We start from the raw sequence: 17,641 nt of genomic DNA on the forward strand, positions 1-17,641 counted from the left end.
ACCTGCTGCTGCTAGTTCCTGAGTCGACCACCAGGAGTGCTCTTGTGTAGATCTAGTTCTTAGATCCTAGATCTTCTTCTTGTGAGTGCTGTGCGCCACCGAGTCGCGGCCTATTGGGGCGGCTGAGGGGGGAGTTTGGAATGGACTCCCTCCCGATGAAGCCAAACCAGGGCGGGGGCGACCTCGGTCAGAGGCCATCGGCCGAGGCCACTTCTTGTGACTCCCGGCAACCAAGTTGTAGCCTATTGGGGAGGCCGAGGGGAGAGTTTGGAATGGACTCTCTCCCGATGACGCCGAACCAGGGCGGGGACGACTTTGGTCCGAGGCCCTCGGCCGAGGCCGGTTCTGGCGATGTGATGACTACTGACAATCGGCCACCCCAGCCACGACAATACTGTGGACCGCATCGCCAGCGCTTGGAGACCATGCAAGTCGGGTCTGGGGAGGCGGGCGCTGCTGGGGTCGGGGGGGTGGCTCCGCCTCCCTCCCCCGCGCCGGCCGGGCTGCGCACCCAGACTGTTTGCATTAAGGTCAGCGAGACGAAACATCTTCACGGCCTGGACGTCTCCGCCATCCTCGCTCTGCCTACGACTACCTCTGCTCCAACACCACCAACTGTGACTACTACTACCACCACGGCCTGCATCACTTCACCGATCATGTCTCCTGCGCCTTCTCTTCCGCTGTTGCCGACCGACTCACCGCCTGCCGCCGTTCCTCCTGCTGCGACTGCTACTCCCATGGACACCGGCTTCATCGTTCCCACGAAGACCGTCAAGCGCGCCCACCCCGACCAGCACTCCTCCGACGATGCCGTCCCTACCAGCAACCGCTACGACAGTCTCCTCAGTCTACCGGATACCGACACCGACGACGGCGCTGGGGCTGCCTCCTCGGACCGACCCTTGACTGCCAAGCCCCGCCGCAAGCAGCATGCTAAACGGCACCGGCCCGACACGCAACCTCCTCCTGTGCCCTTCACCACTCTCCCGGGCCCCTCTTCGACGAGTCCCAGCTCATCTCGTGCTCCACCCCGCCCTCCAGCCTCGCAGCCTCGTGCCTCCTCCTCGGCGGCGCCTCGCCCGCCTACCTCCACTCCTCGCACGCCTCGCATGCCTCCGATCGCCTGCCTTCTCACGCCCACAGCCGGCCCCTTCGCCACTGCACAACGTTTTCAGTCTCTCCTCTCCGGTCCTCTCTCTGTCACCTCCGTCAATGACCGCACCTCCTTTTATACCAGCAACCCTCAGGACCACCAGCTCCTATTTGACGAACTCCAACGCCTCGGATATAAACCCTACACCCATCTCCGCCCCGACGAGCGTGCCGATCGAGTTGTGATCAAGAAACTCCCTCTCTCCACGACGGCTGACGAGGTCACCCAGTCCCTGCTCGACCTGCACCTACCTGTGGCATCTGTGGTGGCCATGCGCACCTCTCCTACTTCAACGACCCGGCCTTTCCTGGTCACTACATCCGGTCTGGGTGAGGCAGCCCCCTTCCTGAAGTTGAAGACATTGGGCTGCTGGGTGGTGGCAGTTGAGAAATACCGCGGCTCGGGGCGCGTACCTCAGTGCTACCGCTGCCAGCGGCCTGGACACCCGTCCTCCCGATGCCACCGGGACCTCGCCTGTTTCAAGTGCGCTGGGCCCCACTGGTCTCGGGACTGCACCTCGACTACCCGACGCTGCACGCTCTGTGACGGGGCCCACTTCGCTACTTCCACTGACTGTCGCGTGATTCAGGCTTACCTGCGCCGACACCCTCAACGACTCACTGACGCCACGACGACTGCCGTGGGGACCGGGCCCTCTGTCCCGTCCCTGTCCGATCCCAAGACGTTTCCTGCTCTCTCCACCAATGCTTGGGCACGCCCTCCCCCCGTTGTACCGGTTGTTCCCCCCTCTGCCACCTCGCACCCTCCTCCTTCCGCTCCTTCTTCTGACTCTCGACCGCTTGCCTCCGACTCAGACTGCTCGTCGCTTTCATCCCTCATTCACGACTTCATTTCATTCATCCGACAGTACCTCCCGCTCATCCGGACTGTCCTGACGGCACTCTCCCGAGCCCGCACCTCCACCGAGAAGTTCGAAGTGCTCCTCCAGGCCCTTCTGAATTTCTTCGATGGATCCCGCCCCTCCCCTTAGTGTCCTCATCTGGAACGTCTTTTCCCTCCTCCCTAAGCTCCACGACCTTTTGCACCTGCTCCACGAGCGATCGCCCGACGTCGTGTTCCTTTCTGAGACCTGGCTCTCCCCCTCTGCCCCCGTCCTGGTCCCCGGGTATGCGGTCCACCGTGCCGATCGCGATGGTCGGGGCGGGGGGGTGGCGTTACTCGTCCGCAACACCATTTCACATCATCGCCGTCGCATCCCTTCTTCCCCCGCGGCCGAGGCGGTTGCTGTGCGCTTGCACGGCCTCCCGTACTCCCTGACCTTGGTATCCTTGTACCTCCCCCCTCAGTTCGCCTTTCCCACGGCCGACGTTGTCGCCCTCGGTCGGCTCGACGCCCACGTCGTGCTGGCCGGGGACTTCAACGCCACCCATCCCTTCTGGGGCTGTGCCGCCGCAAACCGGCGGGGCAGCTCCCTCCGGCAACTCCTTCGGCGTACTCCTCTCTCTCTTTATGCCCCTCCGACCCCGACATTTTTTCCGGCCCAGCTCAACCGGCAACCCAGCATCATCGACTTTGCACTGTCCACGCCCCTCCCCATTCTCTCGGATCTCACCACCATCGCCTCCGGCACCTCCGACCACTTGCCTGTTCTTGCCACACTTCACTTTCACCCCCATTCTAACCCCCACCTCCCCCGCTTCGATTTTCCCAAGGCCGACTGGGGCGGTTTTCAGCGTTCCCTCTCCGCTGCCATTGACCTGTCTGTTCCGTTCGATACCCCTGCCCGCCTTGACGCCAACGTTCTCTCGCTGACCGACGCCATTTCCGCGGCCGCCTCTGCCAACATACCTCTGGTTCCCCCCCGTCCCCTTGTCGACCCATTTCCGCCTTACCTCCGGGACGCCTTGTCCTTGCGCAACCGCTTCCGCGTCCTCTGGCAGGCTAGTCGTTCCCTGCTGCACCGGCGGGTGTACCTGGTGCTGCGGGGGCGCTGCCGGCGATTGGTCGCGGAGTGGAGGGCCCGTCTGGAGACTCGGCGTCTCCAATCCCTCTCTGCTTGCTCCGGCTCCCTCTGGTCTCACGTCCGTCGTCTCCGCTCGGTTCCTACCACCATCCCCCCGCTGACCACCCCCACGGGTGTGGCGGAAACGGCCTCGGAGCGATCCGAGGCGGTGGCCGCCTACCTGGCGACCACCTTCGCATCCGCACCCGGCCCTTCCCTGTCCTCCGAGTCTTCGGACGACGAGGACGGGGCCCGCCTCCTGTCTCGCCACGTCACTTTGCCCCCCCTTCCGGCCACCTTCCCCCTGCCGCTCGTCACGCCTTCCGAGGTCCGCACCCTGCTCGCCCGCCTTCGGCCCCGTTCTGCTCCTGGCCACGACTCTCTGCCCTCCCCCGTGCTCCGTGCCCTACCTCGCAAGGCCCTTGTGTTTCTGACCCGTCTTTTCAACGCAATGTTCCTCCTCTGCCACTTCCCCACCCCCTGGAAAACCGCCATCGTCTCACCCATCCCCAAACCTGGCAAGCCCCCGTCTCTCCCTTCATCTTTTCGGCCCATCTCGCTTCTTCCTATTCTGTCCAAGGTCGCGGAACGGGCGATCCACCGCCGTCTCCTCTTTCAAGTCACCACCCTGGACCTTCTACCCCGCCACCAGTTCGGTTTCCGCCCCCGCCACTCGACGACCCACGCCATTGCCCGTGTGGAGCACCTGGTGGTCCAGGGATTCGCCAGGCGGCAACACACGGGCATGGTGCTTCTTGACCTCGCCCGTGCTTTCGATTCCGTTCCGCATGCCCAGCTCCTCCAGCGCCTCTCTGCCACCGACCTCTCATCTCATCTCGTCCGCCTCCTCTGCTCCTTCCTGGAGGGTCGCACCTTCCGGGTTCGGGTGGAGGGGGTCCTCTCCGGCCCCCGCCCCATCTCCGCCGGCGTCCCCCAGGGCGCCATTCTCTCACCGCTACTTTTTACCCTCCACATCTCTGATCTCAAGCCCCCTCCCGGCACCTATCTTGTCCAGTACGCCGATGATACCTGTCTCCTGGCCTCTTCAGTTTCCGAGCGGCTGCTCTGCGACCGTCTCGGCCGCGGCCTCACTTCCCTCAACAATCAGTTCCTCGCGCATGGCATCGGGCTCAATCACTCTAAATCACGATCCATCCTCTTCTCCCGACTTCATCCACACCACGACCACCCGCCAGTCATCTCCGCCGTAGCCATCCCCTGGTCGCCTCGCATCCGTTATCTGGGGGTCACCCTAGACAATACCTTTACTTTTCTGCCGCACCTCGACTCCATCCGCACCAAGTCCCGTGCCGTCATGGCTCAGCTGGCCACCGTACTCAGACCGACATCCGGCACCCCTCTCGACGTTCGTGTGACTGCCTACCGTTCCTTCGTTCTTCCCCACTTCCTCTACGCGTGCCCGGCTTGGGTCCACTCCTCTCTGTACAACCTCCGTCCGATCGCCCGGTCCTACTTTCTCGGTGCCCGCCTCCTGCTCGGTCTCCCTCGCGCCACCTTACGGCAGACCCTCCTGGACCAGACTGGGCTCCCGCACTTACACGAGCTGCTCTGCAAGGTGACTAAGAAGTTCCTCCGCCACTGCCGGCGTTCTGACAACCCCCTGATCCGACTCCTTGCAGAGCCCCTGCCTGACGCCCCTCACCCCCGCCGACCGCTCTTTACCTACGATCATTTGAGACGCCCTGACCCCGATGACGTTGACGCTGGTGCAGTCGCGGCTGGTGGGCCCGGCAGCTGACGACGGTGATCACCACGTCCACGGTTGGCTCTGAGGAATGTTACCAGGCATCATCCCATCACGATCTCTGCTCTCAGTGAACTACTGCCTACCATCGCCACTGCTCCGGACCGTCTTCATCTGCGGCCCGGCACCTTCTGCGCCCCGAGTCGCCCCCGGCAGCCCACAGAAGATTCGCCGCCCAACAAGCAGCTGGACCTCTAGGACGGTATCGTCGGAGGGGCCCCGTTTCGTCAGTGTTGAATAAAGATTGTCACCATTCGCCCTTGTGGCCATGTATTCGTGTTCTATGTTGTGTTTTATTTGTGTTCACCTGTATCCGCTTTTTATATTAAAGATGAATTTTTTGGTGGGTAACTCCCTTCAGTGGGAGTTCCCTTTGATAAAAAAAAAAAAAAAAAAAAAAAAAAAAAAAAAAACTAAAGATTTCCGTGGAGGGGAACATTTGATGAGTCTTTAAACAATTTTTTGTTGTGCCCAGTGTTTACACACTGGGCCGGTTACCGTTAAACCACTGGGCCCGGGGGTGAGGCGGGGAGGGGGAAATCTGAAAAATCGAATTGGACAAGTATCGTTCATGGGAATTTTTTTTTTCTTTTTTCAACTATTACCATGCACAATTACGTACCTTCCTTCCGCACTTTCAAGACGGTGGGGTTGTTCGCCAAGGCACCGTAAACTTGAGACCTACGAATGCATTACATACCATACACAGATGAAAAAAAAAAAAAAAATTACACTTCACTGTACATAATTCTTAACACTACTTCACAACTACTAAGTTGAAATTTTTTCACCGGGACAGCGCGAACGCAGTCCCGACTACCAAAAATTACGCGCCCGAGTTACCCACATTTGGGGTAATCGCAGAGGTCAGCTCAACCGAAGTGCAAGGGAAGAGCCTCACCCTGGGGGAACCCCCTGCTTGATCAGGGTAGCCCCTACGCCAGGTAAGTATGCTGCGCAGTGTTTCGCTTTTCTATTTCACTTGGAGCTCGGACCACCTCATCAACGTGTTTTGAGGTTATGTACTTCTACCTCCGAAACAGCTCTTTCCCCAGACATAACACTCCCGTGCCAGTTCATCACACTACATGACAGTACACACCAACAATGCAAATACAATTTCTTCCTACAACTGCCCGTTTCTACTCGCACCTCGTTTCCTTTGTTTCTGTACCCACGGCGACGGTCGACCGCCGCGTGCATTTGGTTACCCCGTTTGCCGCGTGGCGGCACTTGGTTACACCGTTTGCCGCGTGGCGGCACTCGGGTCGTCGCGTCCGCCTCGGCAAAAAGGCGGGCACCACGGCACAGTCGAGAGGGGAACTTTTTTCCATTAGCAACATACCTAGGGTTTCACGAAATATCGAGTGCCGTGTCCCACGAGGCGATTTTCGGACGATTCGCGGCTTCAGGCTGCACGACCGTACGCTATTTTCACCATTAGTGGTGGTCCGCACATTTTTCCTATATAGTCCGGATTTTCAAAGTTTCAACCGTGCTCTGGTTTCCCTTCAAACGCATAAATCTTTCGCCTTTTACTAAAGATTTCCGTGGAGGGGAACATTTGATGAGTCTTTAAACAATTTTTTGTTGTGCCCAGTGTTTACACACTGGGCCGGTTACCGTTAAACCACTGGGCCCGGGGGTGAGGCGGGGAGGGGGAAATCTGAAAAATCGAATTGGACAAGTATCGTTCATGGGAATTTTTTTTTTCTTTTTTCAACTATTACCATGCACAATTACGTACCTTCCTTCCGCACTTTCAAGACGGTGGGGTTGTTCGCCAAGGCACCGTAAACTTGAGACCTACGAATGCATTACATACCATACACAGATGAAAAAAAAAAAAAAAATTACACTTCACTGTACATAATTCTTAACACTACTTCACAACTACTAAGTTGAAATTTTTTCACCGGGACAGCGCGAACGCAGTCCCGACTACCAAAAATTACGCGCCCGAGTTACCCACATTTGGGGTAATCGCAGAGGTCAGCTCAACCGAAGTGCAAGGGAAGAGCCTCACCCTGGGGGAACCCCCTGCTTGATCAGGGTAGCCCCTACGCCAGGTAAGTATGCTGCGCAGTGTTTCGCTTTTCTATTTCACTTGGAGCTCGGACCACCTCATCAACGTGTTTTGAGGTTATGTACTTCTACCTCCGAAACAGCTCTTTCCCCAGACATAACACTCCCGTGCCAGTTCATCACACTACATGACAGTACACACCAACAATGCAAATACAATTTCTTCCTACAACTGCCCGTTTCTACTCGCACCTCGTTTCCTTTGTTTCTGTACCCACGGCGACGGTCGACCGCCGCGTGCATTTGGTTACCCCGTTTGCCGCGTGGCGGCACTTGGTTACACCGTTTGCCGCGTGGCGGCACTCGGGTCGTCGCGTCCGCCTCGGCAAAAAGGCGGGCACCACGGCACAGTCGAGAGGGGAACTTTTTTCCATTAGCAACATACCTAGGGTTTCACGAAATATCGAGTGCCGTGTCCCACGAGGCGATTTTCGGACGATTCGCGGCTTCAGGCTGCACGACCGTACGCTATTTTCACCATTAGTGGTGGTCCGCACATTTTTCCTATATAGTCCGGATTTTCAAAGTTTCAACCGTGCTCTGGTTTCCCTTCAAACTGCTCTTAGGTGCTACTCTGAGTGGTTTGCAGGGATTTCCTTAGTTAATTCGAGTTTTCCTCGCGTGCTTTTATAATCCGACCAGTCGTTTCTGGTGCGAAGACTTGCTGCTGGGTGCATATCCGGATCTGGTAACTCTCAGCAGCAAGCAACAGGGTCCCCCCCTGGGCATTGCTGGGGGGACTCTGCAGAAATAAATTCAACCCTCGGGTTCCACTAATTATTATTTTATTTTTATTTACAAGTTCTACTCAGCATCACTCCTATTATATTCACTCCATCTTCTTCCACCTTTAACTGACTGCTGACTGCTGCTGCTGCTTCCTGGGGCTGTCACCAGGTGGCCGAGAAGAGTAGTTCCTCCCAGGTGTGGCTCTTGGCCTGCCGACTTGATTGTTTCTCGTCGGCATGGCCGAGGGGGGGTCCGGGGAGGACCCGCCCCTGGGGGACTCCGACTTTGAGGGCCGACTCCAACCGCCATTGAGGGACTACACCAGGCCTCCTGGTGGCCACCGAGACCGGACGGGTGCCTCGGGCGATGCTGGAGCAGAGGGATGCTCGCCGCCCCCCACCCCCAGCCGGACCGGGATCCGCACCCAGGAGCGCTGCACGAAGGTGTCGGAGTCCAAGCATCACCAGATGGTGCCACCTGGCTTCTGCTCCGACACCCCCTTCACCCCGGACGTCACCATGGCAGCAACCCTCACCACCACGACCACCACCATGACGACCACGACAGTTTGCACTTTCACCCCCTCTGCTTCTCACCCCATCTCCTCACCATTCTCAGCGCCTTCCCCCTCACTGCCACTCATCCCTGTCGAGCCTGCGGCCCCCCGGGACGTGCCGATGGACACCGGCTTCAGCCTCCCCCGCCGGACGGTGAAGCGGCCGAGGATGGGGCGCGCCGAGGACCGCACCTCCATCTCCAACCGGTTTGGCGCCCTCGAGCTCGACTCCGCCGGCGAGGAGGGGACCTCGTCCCGGGACTCGTCACCTGCACCATCCACGTCATCCCGCATCTCACACCTCACCCGCCGCACCACCCCCCGACCGACTACGACCGCCGCGACTCAGCCATCGACCTCCGCTGCTCGTCAGCCGTCGCCTCGACCATCCACCTCCGCATCTGCACCTGGACCCCGCACCCGGCCTCCCACCCAACCTGCTGCCGCCCCCGCATCTGCCTCCGCCGCCGCCACCGTCAAGCCTACCCGCATGCCGCCCATCGGCTGCCGCCTCCCCATCACCACCAGCCCCTTCACCCTGGCCCAATCGTTTCAGTCGCTCCTTTCTGGCAAGCTATCCATCACCTCCGTCGACGGCCGCACCTCCTTTTACACTTCTAACGCCGCTGATCACACCTTCCTATACAACCACCTCACCCAGCTCGGCCATCAGCCTTTCACGCACCTGCGACAGGACGAGAAGGGGGACCGACTCGTCCTGAAGCGTCTCCCACTCACCACTACCCCCGAGGAGGTGCACGCCGCCCTCCTCGACCTGGACCTACCCGTTGCTTCCGTCACTCCGCTCCGCGTCACCGACACCGCCACGACCCGTCCGTTCCTGGTTAATACTCACCACCTGGGGGAGGCAGCTCCCTTCCTGGCTCTACGCTCCCTGGGCTGCTGGGTGGTCTCCGTCGAACGCTATCGTGGCAGCGGGCGGGTCCCGCAGTGTTACCGGTGCCAGCAGGCCGGCCACCCATCCACACGCTGCGAGAGGCCGGTGGCCTGTTTCAAGTGTGCCGGGCCCCACCGGTCCCGCGAGTGCACTTCGACGACTCCGAAGTGCGTCAATTGCGGCGAGGCGCACTTCGCGACTTCCATGGACTGCCGGGTGAACCAGGCCTACCTCAGACGCCACCCCCCCCGACAACAGCCTGAGGCCACCCCGGCACCGCGACCGCGACCGCCAAACTTGACCGACGCTCGTGCCTTTCCCGCCGTCACCTCCAACGCCTGGACTCGGCGCGGTTCCGCCGCCGCCACCCTGTTCCCCTCCCGCGACGGGCCATCTCCATCTGCACCTCAGGGCCCCTCATCTCACCGACCGGACGCTGACGACACTTCATTCACCGCGATCATACGTGACCTCATCCAGCTGTTTCGGCAGTACTTTCCCTTCATTCGCCGCACCCTGACCGCCCTGTCCCATGCCAAGTCCCCTTCGGAGAGATTCGAGGTGCTCCTCCAAGCGCTTCTGGGTCTCTTCGATGGATCCCCCGCCGCCCCTTAAGCTCCTAGTCTGGAACGCCTTTTCTTTGCTCCCTAAGCTTCTCGACTTCCTTCACCTCGTCGACGAGCACTCACCCGATGTCGTGTTCCTATCAGAGACCTGGCTGACCCCCGCTGTACCCCTCCGCGTCCCGGGATATGCCGTCCACCGCTCCGACCGTGATGGTCGGGGGGGTGGGGTGGCACTCCTGGTGCGCGACACCTTCACCCATCACCGCCGACACATTCCACCTTCACCCGCGACTGAGGCTGTGGCCGTGCGCCTGTTCGGACAGCCCTACTCCCTGACTCTAGTCTCCGTGTATCTCCCACCCCAATTTGCCTTCCCCTCTGCCGCCGTTGTCGCCCTCGGTCGGCTCGATGCCCATGTCGTGCTGGCCGGGGACTTCAACGCCACCCATCCCTACTGGGGCTGCGTCGCGGCCAACCGCCGAGGCAGCTCCCTCCGTCAGCTCCTCCGGCGTACTAACCTCTCCATCTGCGCCCCCGCCACCCCCACATTCTTCCCCGCTCAGCACCACCGTCATCCCAGTATCATCGACCTCGCCCTCACCACACCGCTCCCCATCATCTCTGGTCTCACCACGCTCACCGCCGGGGCCTCGGATCACCTGCCCGTCCTCGGCTCCCTTCACTTCTACCCCCATTCCAACCCGCACCTTCCCCGCTTCGACTTCCGCAACGCCGACTGGAATGGGTTCCAGACCACCCTCTCATCATCACTCGACCTCACCCTCCCCTTCGACACCCCCGACCGTCTCGACGCCAACGTCGTGTCATTCACCCGGGCCGTCTCTGCGGCCGCCTCCGCTCACATTCCGCTGGCCACTCCAAGTACCCGCATCACCCCCTTCCCGCCTTACCTGCGTGACGCCGTGGTCCTGCGCGACCGCTTCCGCGGCCTGTGGCAGGCCAACCGGTCCCCGTTGACACGGATGGTGTTCCTCCTGCTGCGGGGCCGGTGCCGCCGGATGGTCGCGGCGTGGAAGGCGCATTTGGAGACCCGGCGTCTCGGCTCCCTCGCCTCTGCATCCGGCTCTCTGTGGACCTACGTCCGGCGCCTCCGATCGGTCCCCACCACTATTCCCCCACTCACCCACCCGGCCGGGGTGGCGGAGACTGCCCCTGAGCGATCGGAGGCGGTCGCTGCCTACCTCGCGACCACGTTTGCCTCCGCTGACCCCCCCACCCTCTCCTCCGAGTCTTCGGACGACGGGGACACACCCCCCCCCCTCGCACATCACGTCACTCTGCCCGTTCTTCCGGACTCTCTGCCATTCCCTCTCGCCACGCCATCGGAGGTGCGCACACTCCTCCTCCGTCTCAAGCCCCCTTCTGCCCCCGGTTCCGACTCTCTGCCTGCACCCGTCCTCCGTGCTCTTCCTCGGAAGGCGACGGTCTTCCTTACCCGCATCATCAACGCGATGTTCCTTCTCTGTCATTTCCCCACCCCTTGGAAAGTGGCCATTGTCTCACCCATACCCAAACCCGGGAAGCCCCCTTCCCTACCATCATCGTACCGCCCCATTTCTCTTCTACCCATCATCTCTAAGGTCGCAGAGCGGACCATTCTCACACGCCTTCTCCTTCACGTCAACCTCTTGCATCTTCTCCCCCATCACCAGTTCGGTTTCCGCAAACGTCACTCCACCTCCCACGCCATCGCCCGTGTGGAGGTGCTGGCTGTCCAAGGTTTCGCACGGCGCCAACACACGGGCATGGTGCTTCTGGAACTTGCCCGGGCATTTGATTCCGTGCCCCATTCACAACTCATTCACCGTCTCTCCGCCACCGACCTTCCACCTCATCTCATACGCCTCATCTGCTCGTTCCTGGGGGGTTGTACCTTCCGGGTTCGGGTGGAGGGCGAACTCTCCGACCCCCGTCACATCATGGCCGGCGTCCCCCAGGGCGCCATCCTTTCACCCCTTCTCTTCACCCTTCACATCGCCGACCTGCAACCACCACCTGGCACTCACCTGGTTCAGTACGCCGATGACACTTGCCTCCTCGCTTCCTCCGTCTCCGAGCGGATGCTCGGCGACCGCCTGAGCCGCGGGCTCACATCACTCTCTACTCAGTTCCTCGCGCACGGCATCGGGCTGAACTGCTCGAAGACCCAATCCATTCTCTTCTCACGCATCCACCCACGCCAGGACCACCCCCCACGAGTTTCCAGCACTGCCATCCCCTGGTCACCCGAGGTCCGCTATCTGGGGGTGACCCTGGACAGTACCTTCACTTTCATCCCGCACCTTGCTTCCATGAAGACTCAATCCAGGGCGGTCTTGGCGCAGCTGGCACCGATACTGCGACCCTCATCTGGCACCCCCCTCCCGGTTCGCATCACCGCATTTCATTCCTACGTCATCCCACGCTTCACCTACGCATCCCCCGTGTGGGTTCATTCATCCCGTTTCAACCTTCGCCCCATTACCCGCACCTACTTCCTGGGGATTCGTCTCCTTCTCGGACTCCCCCGCGCCACCTCCAGGCTGACTCTCCTGGCAGACTCCGGCCTGCCCCACCTTCACCCTCTCCTTCGCTCCATGACAACTTACTTCCTACGCCGATGCCGACGCAGCGACAACCCCCTCATCCTTCAACTTGCGGAGCCGCTGCCTCCTGCACCCCACCCACGACGACCGCTCTTTTCGACTGACCACTTACGCGACGACTCCGACGACGACGCTGACGACGTCCCGGCGGCCGGTGGGCCCGGTAGATGACGGCGTAGACCTCCACGTCCACCGGTAGCCTCCGCGGACCCGCCACCATAGTTCACCATCTACATCGCCACTCCGTCTTCTTCCCATCGTCATCAGCATCGCCGTTTTCTCCGCGCGGCCTCCATCAGCTGCGCGGCTCCTGGATCAGCATCTCTTCACCCCCAGCAGTCCCTCACCCCCCCCTCCACCCAACAAGTAGCCGGGACCTTCAAGAACCTCCGTGTTGGCGGGGTCCAGCAGCATCGTCATGTTCTTCATCTTTGTGTTTATGTTCTGTACAGTGTTCTTGTCCACTGCCTTGTATGTATCTTTATGTATTAAATGATGTTTTTGTGTGTGGGCCCCTAGGGGCCCCACTTTAAAAAAAAAAAAAAAAAAAAAAAAAAAAAAAAAAAAAAAAAAAAAAAAAAAAAAAAAAAAAAAAAAAAAAAAAAAAAAAAAAAAAAAAAAAAAAAACTAAAGATTTCCGTGGAGGGGAACATTTGATGAGTCTTTAAACAATTTTTTGTTGTGCCCAGTGTTTACACACTGGGCCGGTTACCGTTAAACCACTGGGCCCGGGGGTGAGGCGGGGAGGGGGAAATCTGAAAAATCGAATTGGACAAGTATCGTTCATGGGAATTTTTTTTTTCTTTTTTCAACTATTACCATGCACAATTACGTACCTTCCTTCCGCACTTTCAAGACGGTGGGGTTGTTCGCCAAGGCACCGTAAACTTGAGACCTACGAATGCATTACATACCATACACAGATGAAAAAAAAAAAAAAAATTACACTTCACTGTACATAATTCTTAACACTACTTCACAACTACTAAGTTGAAATTTTTTCACCGGGACAGCGCGAACGCAGTCCCGACTACCAAAAATTACGCGCCCGAGTTACCCACATTTGGGGTAATCGCAGAGGTCAGCTCAACCGAAGTGCAAGGGAAGAGCCTCACCCTGGGGGAACCCCCTGCTTGATCAGGGTAGCCCCTACGCCAGGTAAGTATGCTGCGCAGTGTTTCGCTTTTCTATTTCACTTGGAGCTCGGACCACCTCATCAACGTGTTTTGAGGTTATGTACTTCTACCTCCGAAACAGCTCTTTCCCCAGACATAACACTCCCGTGCCAGTTCATCACACTACATGACAGTACACACCAACAATGCAAATACAATTTCTTCCTACAACTGCCCGTTTCTACTCGCACCTCGTTTCCTTTGTTTCTGTACCCACGGCGACGGTCGACCGCCGCGTGCATTTGGTTACCCCGTTTGCCGCGTGGCGGCACTTGGTTACACCGTTTGCCGCGTGGCGGCACTCGGGTCGTCGCGTCCGCCTCGGCAAAAAGGCGGGCACCACGGCACAGTCGAGAGGGGAACTTTTTTCCATTAGCAACATACCTAGGGTTTCACGAAATATCGAGTGCCGTGTCCCACGAGGCGATTTTCGGACGATTCGCGGCTTCAGGCTGCACGACCGTACGCTATTTTCACCATTAGTGGTGGTCCGCACATTTTTCCTATATAGTCCGGATTTTCAAAGTTTCAACCGTGCTCTGGTTTCCCTTCAAACGCATAAATCTTTCGCCTTTTACTAAAGATTTCCGTGGAGGGGAACATTTGATGAGTCTTTAAACAATTTTTTGTTGTGCCCAGTGTTTACACACTGGGCCGGTTACCGTTAAACCACTGGGCCCGGGGGTGAGGCGGGGAGGGGGAAATCTGAAAAATCGAATTGGACAAGTATCGTTCATGGGAATTTTTTTTTTCTTTTTTCAACTATTACCATGCACAATTACGTACCTTCCTTCCGCACTTTCAAGACGGTGGGGTTGTTCGCCAAGGCACCGTAAACTTGAGACCTACGAATGCATTACATACCATACACAGATGAAAAAAAAAAAAAAAATTACACTTCACTGTACATAATTCTTAACACTACTTCACAACTACTAAGTTGAAATTTTTTCACCGGGACAGCGCGAACGCAGTCCCGACTACCAAAAATTACGCGCCCGAGTTACCCACATTTGGGGTAATCGCAGAGGTCAGCTCAACCGAAGTGCAAGGGAAGAGCCTCACCCTGGGGGAACCCCCTGCTTGATCAGGGTAGCCCCTACGCCAGGTAAGTATGCTGCGCAGTGTTTCGCTTTTCTATTTCACTTGGAGCTCGGACCACCTCATCAACGTGTTTTGAGGTTATGTACTTCTACCTCCGAAACAGCTCTTTCCCCAGACATAACACTCCCGTGCCAGTTCATCACACTACATGACAGTACACACCAACAATGCAAATACAATTTCTTCCTACAACTGCCCGTTTCTACTCGCACCTCGTTTCCTTTGTTTCTGTACCCACGGCGACGGTCGACCGCCGCGTGCATTTGGTTACCCCGTTTGCCGCGTGGCGGCACTTGGTTACACCGTTTGCCGCGTGGCGGCACTCGGGTCGTCGCGTCCGCCTCGGCAAAAAGGCGGGCACCACGGCACAGTCGAGAGGGGAACTTTTTTCCATTAGCAACATACCTAGGGTTTCACGAAATATCGAGTGCCGTGTCCCACGAGGCGATTTTCGGACGATTCGCGGCTTCAGGCTGCACGACCGTACGCTATTTTCACCATTAGTGGTGGTCCGCACATTTTTCCTATATAGTCCGGATTTTCAAAGTTTCAACCGTGCTCTGGTTTCCCTTCAAACGCATAAATCTTTCGCCTTTTACTAAAGATTTCCGTGGAGGGGAACATTTGATGAGTCTTTAAACAATTTTTTGTTGTGCCCAGTGTTTACACACTGGGCCGGTTACCGTTAAACCACTGGGCCCGGGGGTGAGGCGGGGAGGGGGAAATCTGAAAAATCGAATTGGACAAGTATCGTTCATGGGAATTTTTTTTTTCTTTTTTCAACTATTACCATGCACAATTACGTACCTTCCTTCCGCACTTTCAAGACGGTGGGGTTGTTCGCCAAGGCACCGTAAACTTGAGACCTACGAATGCATTACATACCATACACAGATGAAAAAAAAAAAAAAAATTACACTTCACTGTACATAATTCTTAACACTACTTCACAACTACTAAGTTGAAATTTTTTCACCGGGACAGCGCGAACGCAGTCCCGACTACCAAAAATTACGCGCCCGAGTTACCCACATTTGGGGTAATCGCAGAGGTCAGCTCAACCGAAGTGCAAGGGAAGAGCCTCACCCTGGGGGAACCCCCTGCTTGATCAGGGTAGCCCCTACGCCAGGTAAGTATGCTGCGCAGTGTTTCGCTTTTCTATTTCACTTGGAGCTCGGACCACCTCATCAACGTGTTTTGAGGTTATGTACTTCTACCTCCGAAACAGCTCTTTCCCCAGACATAACACTCCCGTGCCAGTTCATCACACTACATGACAGTACACACCAACAATGCAAATACAATTTCTTCCTACAACTGCCCGTTTCTACTCGCACCTCGTTTCCTTTGTTTCTGTACCCACGGCGACGGTCGACCGCCGCGTGCATTTGGTTACCCCGTTTGCCGCGTGGCGGCACTTGGTTACACCGTTTGCCGCGTGGCGGCACTCGGGTCGTCGCGTCCGCCTCGGCAAAAAGGCGGGCACCACGGCACAGTCGAGAGGGGAACTTTTTTCCATTAGCAACATACCTAGGGTTTCACGAAATATCGAGTGCCGTGTCCCACGAGGCGATTTTCGGACGATTCGCGGCTTCAGGCTGCACGACCGTACGCTATTTTCACCATTAGTGGTGGTCCGCACATTTTTCCTATATAGTCCGGATTTTCAAAGTTTCAACCGTGCTCTGGTTTCCCTTCAAACGCATAAATCTTTCGCCTTTTACTAAAGATTTCCGTGGAGGGGAACATTTGATGAGTCTTTAAACAATTTTTTGTTGTGCCCAGTGTTTACACACTGGGCCGGTTACCGTTAAACCACTGGGCCCGGGGGTGAGGCGGGGAGGGGGAAATCTGAAAAATCGAATTGGACAAGTATCGTTCATGGGAATTTTTTTTTTCTTTTTTCAACTATTACCATGCACAATTACGTACCTTCCTTCCGCACTTTCAAGACGGTGGGGTTGTTCGCCAAGGCACCGTAAACTTGAGACCTACGAATGCATTACATACCATACACAGATGAAAAAAAAAAAAAAAATTACACTTCACTGTACATAATTCTTAACACTACTTCACAACTACTAAGTTGAAATTTTTTCACCGGGACAGCGCGAACGCAGTCCCGACTACCAAAAATTACGCGCCCGAGTTACCCACATTTGGGGTAATCGCAGAGGTCAGCTCAACCGAAGTGCAAGGGAAGAGCCTCACCCTGGGGGAACCCCCTGCTTGATCAGGGTAGCCCCTACGCCAGGTAAGTATGCTGCGCAGTGTTTCGCTTTTCTATTTCACTTGGAGCTCGGACCACCTCATCAACGTGTTTTGAGGTTATGTACTTCTACCTCCGAAACAGCTCTTTCCCCAGACATAACACTCCCGTGCCAGTTCATCACACTACATGACAGTACACACCAACAATGCAAATACAATTTCTTCCTACAACTGCCCGTTTCTACTCGCACCTCGTTTCCTTTGTTTCTGTACCCACGGCGACGGTCGACCGCCGCGTGCATTTGGTTACCCCGTTTGCCGCGTGGCGGCACTTGGTTACACCGTTTGCCGCGTGGCGGCACTCGGGTCGTCGCGTCCGCCTCGGCAAAAAGGCGGGCACCACGGCACAGTCGAGAGGGGAACTTTTTTCCATTAGCAACATACCTAGGGTTTCACGAAATATCGAGTGCCGTGTCCCACGAGGCGATTTTCGGACGATTCGCGGCTTCAGGCTGCACGACCGTACGCTATTTTCACCATTAGTGGTGGTCCGCACATTTTTCCTATATAGTCCGGATTTTCAAAGTTTCAACCGTGCTCTGGTTTCCCTTCAAACGCATAAATCTTTCGCCTTTTACTAAAGATTTCCGTGGAGGGGAACATTTGATGAGTCTTTAAACAATTTTTTGTTGTGCCCAGTGTTTACACACTGGGCCGGTTACCGTTAAACCACTGGGCCCGGGGGTGAGGCGGGGAGGGGGAAATCTGAAAAATCGAATTGGACAAGTATCGTTCATGGGAATTTTTTTTTTCTTTTTTCAACTATT

The 17,641-nt window shown here is 57.0% G+C and overlaps 11 non-coding genes across 11 annotated transcripts; 5 read left to right on the forward strand and 6 right to left on the reverse strand.

Moving 5' to 3' along the window:
- Positions 1 to 5,673: 5,673 nt before the first annotated feature.
- On the reverse strand, positions 5,674 to 5,836 carry LOC134543632 (U1 spliceosomal RNA). Its single transcript, XR_010077116.1, has one exon. It is a non-coding gene; the product is annotated as a U1 spliceosomal RNA (small nuclear RNA).
- Positions 5,837 to 6,379: 543 nt separating this feature from the next.
- Positions 6,380 to 6,499, forward strand: LOC134543666 (U5 spliceosomal RNA). Its single transcript, XR_010077149.1, has one exon. It is a non-coding gene; the product is annotated as a U5 spliceosomal RNA (small nuclear RNA).
- A 299-nt stretch (positions 6,500 to 6,798) lies between these two features.
- On the reverse strand, positions 6,799 to 6,961 carry LOC134543633 (U1 spliceosomal RNA). The gene has a single exon (XR_010077117.1). It is a non-coding gene; the product is annotated as a U1 spliceosomal RNA (small nuclear RNA).
- A 6,366-nt stretch (positions 6,962 to 13,327) lies between these two features.
- LOC134543634 (U1 spliceosomal RNA) lies at positions 13,328 to 13,490 on the reverse strand. Its single transcript, XR_010077118.1, has one exon. It is a non-coding gene; the product is annotated as a U1 spliceosomal RNA (small nuclear RNA).
- Positions 13,491 to 14,033: 543 nt separating this feature from the next.
- On the forward strand, positions 14,034 to 14,153 carry LOC134543667 (U5 spliceosomal RNA). Its single transcript, XR_010077150.1, has one exon. It is a non-coding gene; the product is annotated as a U5 spliceosomal RNA (small nuclear RNA).
- Positions 14,154 to 14,452: 299 nt separating this feature from the next.
- On the reverse strand, positions 14,453 to 14,615 carry LOC134543635 (U1 spliceosomal RNA). The gene has a single exon (XR_010077119.1). It is a non-coding gene; the product is annotated as a U1 spliceosomal RNA (small nuclear RNA).
- Positions 14,616 to 15,158: 543 nt separating this feature from the next.
- LOC134543607 (U5 spliceosomal RNA) lies at positions 15,159 to 15,278 on the forward strand. Its single transcript, XR_010077091.1, has one exon. It is a non-coding gene; the product is annotated as a U5 spliceosomal RNA (small nuclear RNA).
- Positions 15,279 to 15,577: 299 nt separating this feature from the next.
- Positions 15,578 to 15,740, reverse strand: LOC134543636 (U1 spliceosomal RNA). The gene has a single exon (XR_010077120.1). It is a non-coding gene; the product is annotated as a U1 spliceosomal RNA (small nuclear RNA).
- Positions 15,741 to 16,283: 543 nt separating this feature from the next.
- On the forward strand, positions 16,284 to 16,403 carry LOC134543608 (U5 spliceosomal RNA). The gene has a single exon (XR_010077092.1). It is a non-coding gene; the product is annotated as a U5 spliceosomal RNA (small nuclear RNA).
- Positions 16,404 to 16,702: 299 nt separating this feature from the next.
- LOC134543637 (U1 spliceosomal RNA) lies at positions 16,703 to 16,865 on the reverse strand. The gene has a single exon (XR_010077121.1). It is a non-coding gene; the product is annotated as a U1 spliceosomal RNA (small nuclear RNA).
- Positions 16,866 to 17,408: 543 nt separating this feature from the next.
- On the forward strand, positions 17,409 to 17,528 carry LOC134543609 (U5 spliceosomal RNA). Its single transcript, XR_010077093.1, has one exon. It is a non-coding gene; the product is annotated as a U5 spliceosomal RNA (small nuclear RNA).
- The last annotated feature ends 113 nt before the right edge of the window (positions 17,529 to 17,641 follow it).

This window comes from Bacillus rossius, unplaced genomic scaffold, assembly GCF_032445375.1.
Source record: "Bacillus rossius redtenbacheri isolate Brsri unplaced genomic scaffold, Brsri_v3 Brsri_v3_scf138, whole genome shotgun sequence".
Lineage (NCBI taxonomy): Eukaryota > Metazoa > Arthropoda > Insecta > Phasmatodea > Bacillidae > Bacillus > Bacillus rossius.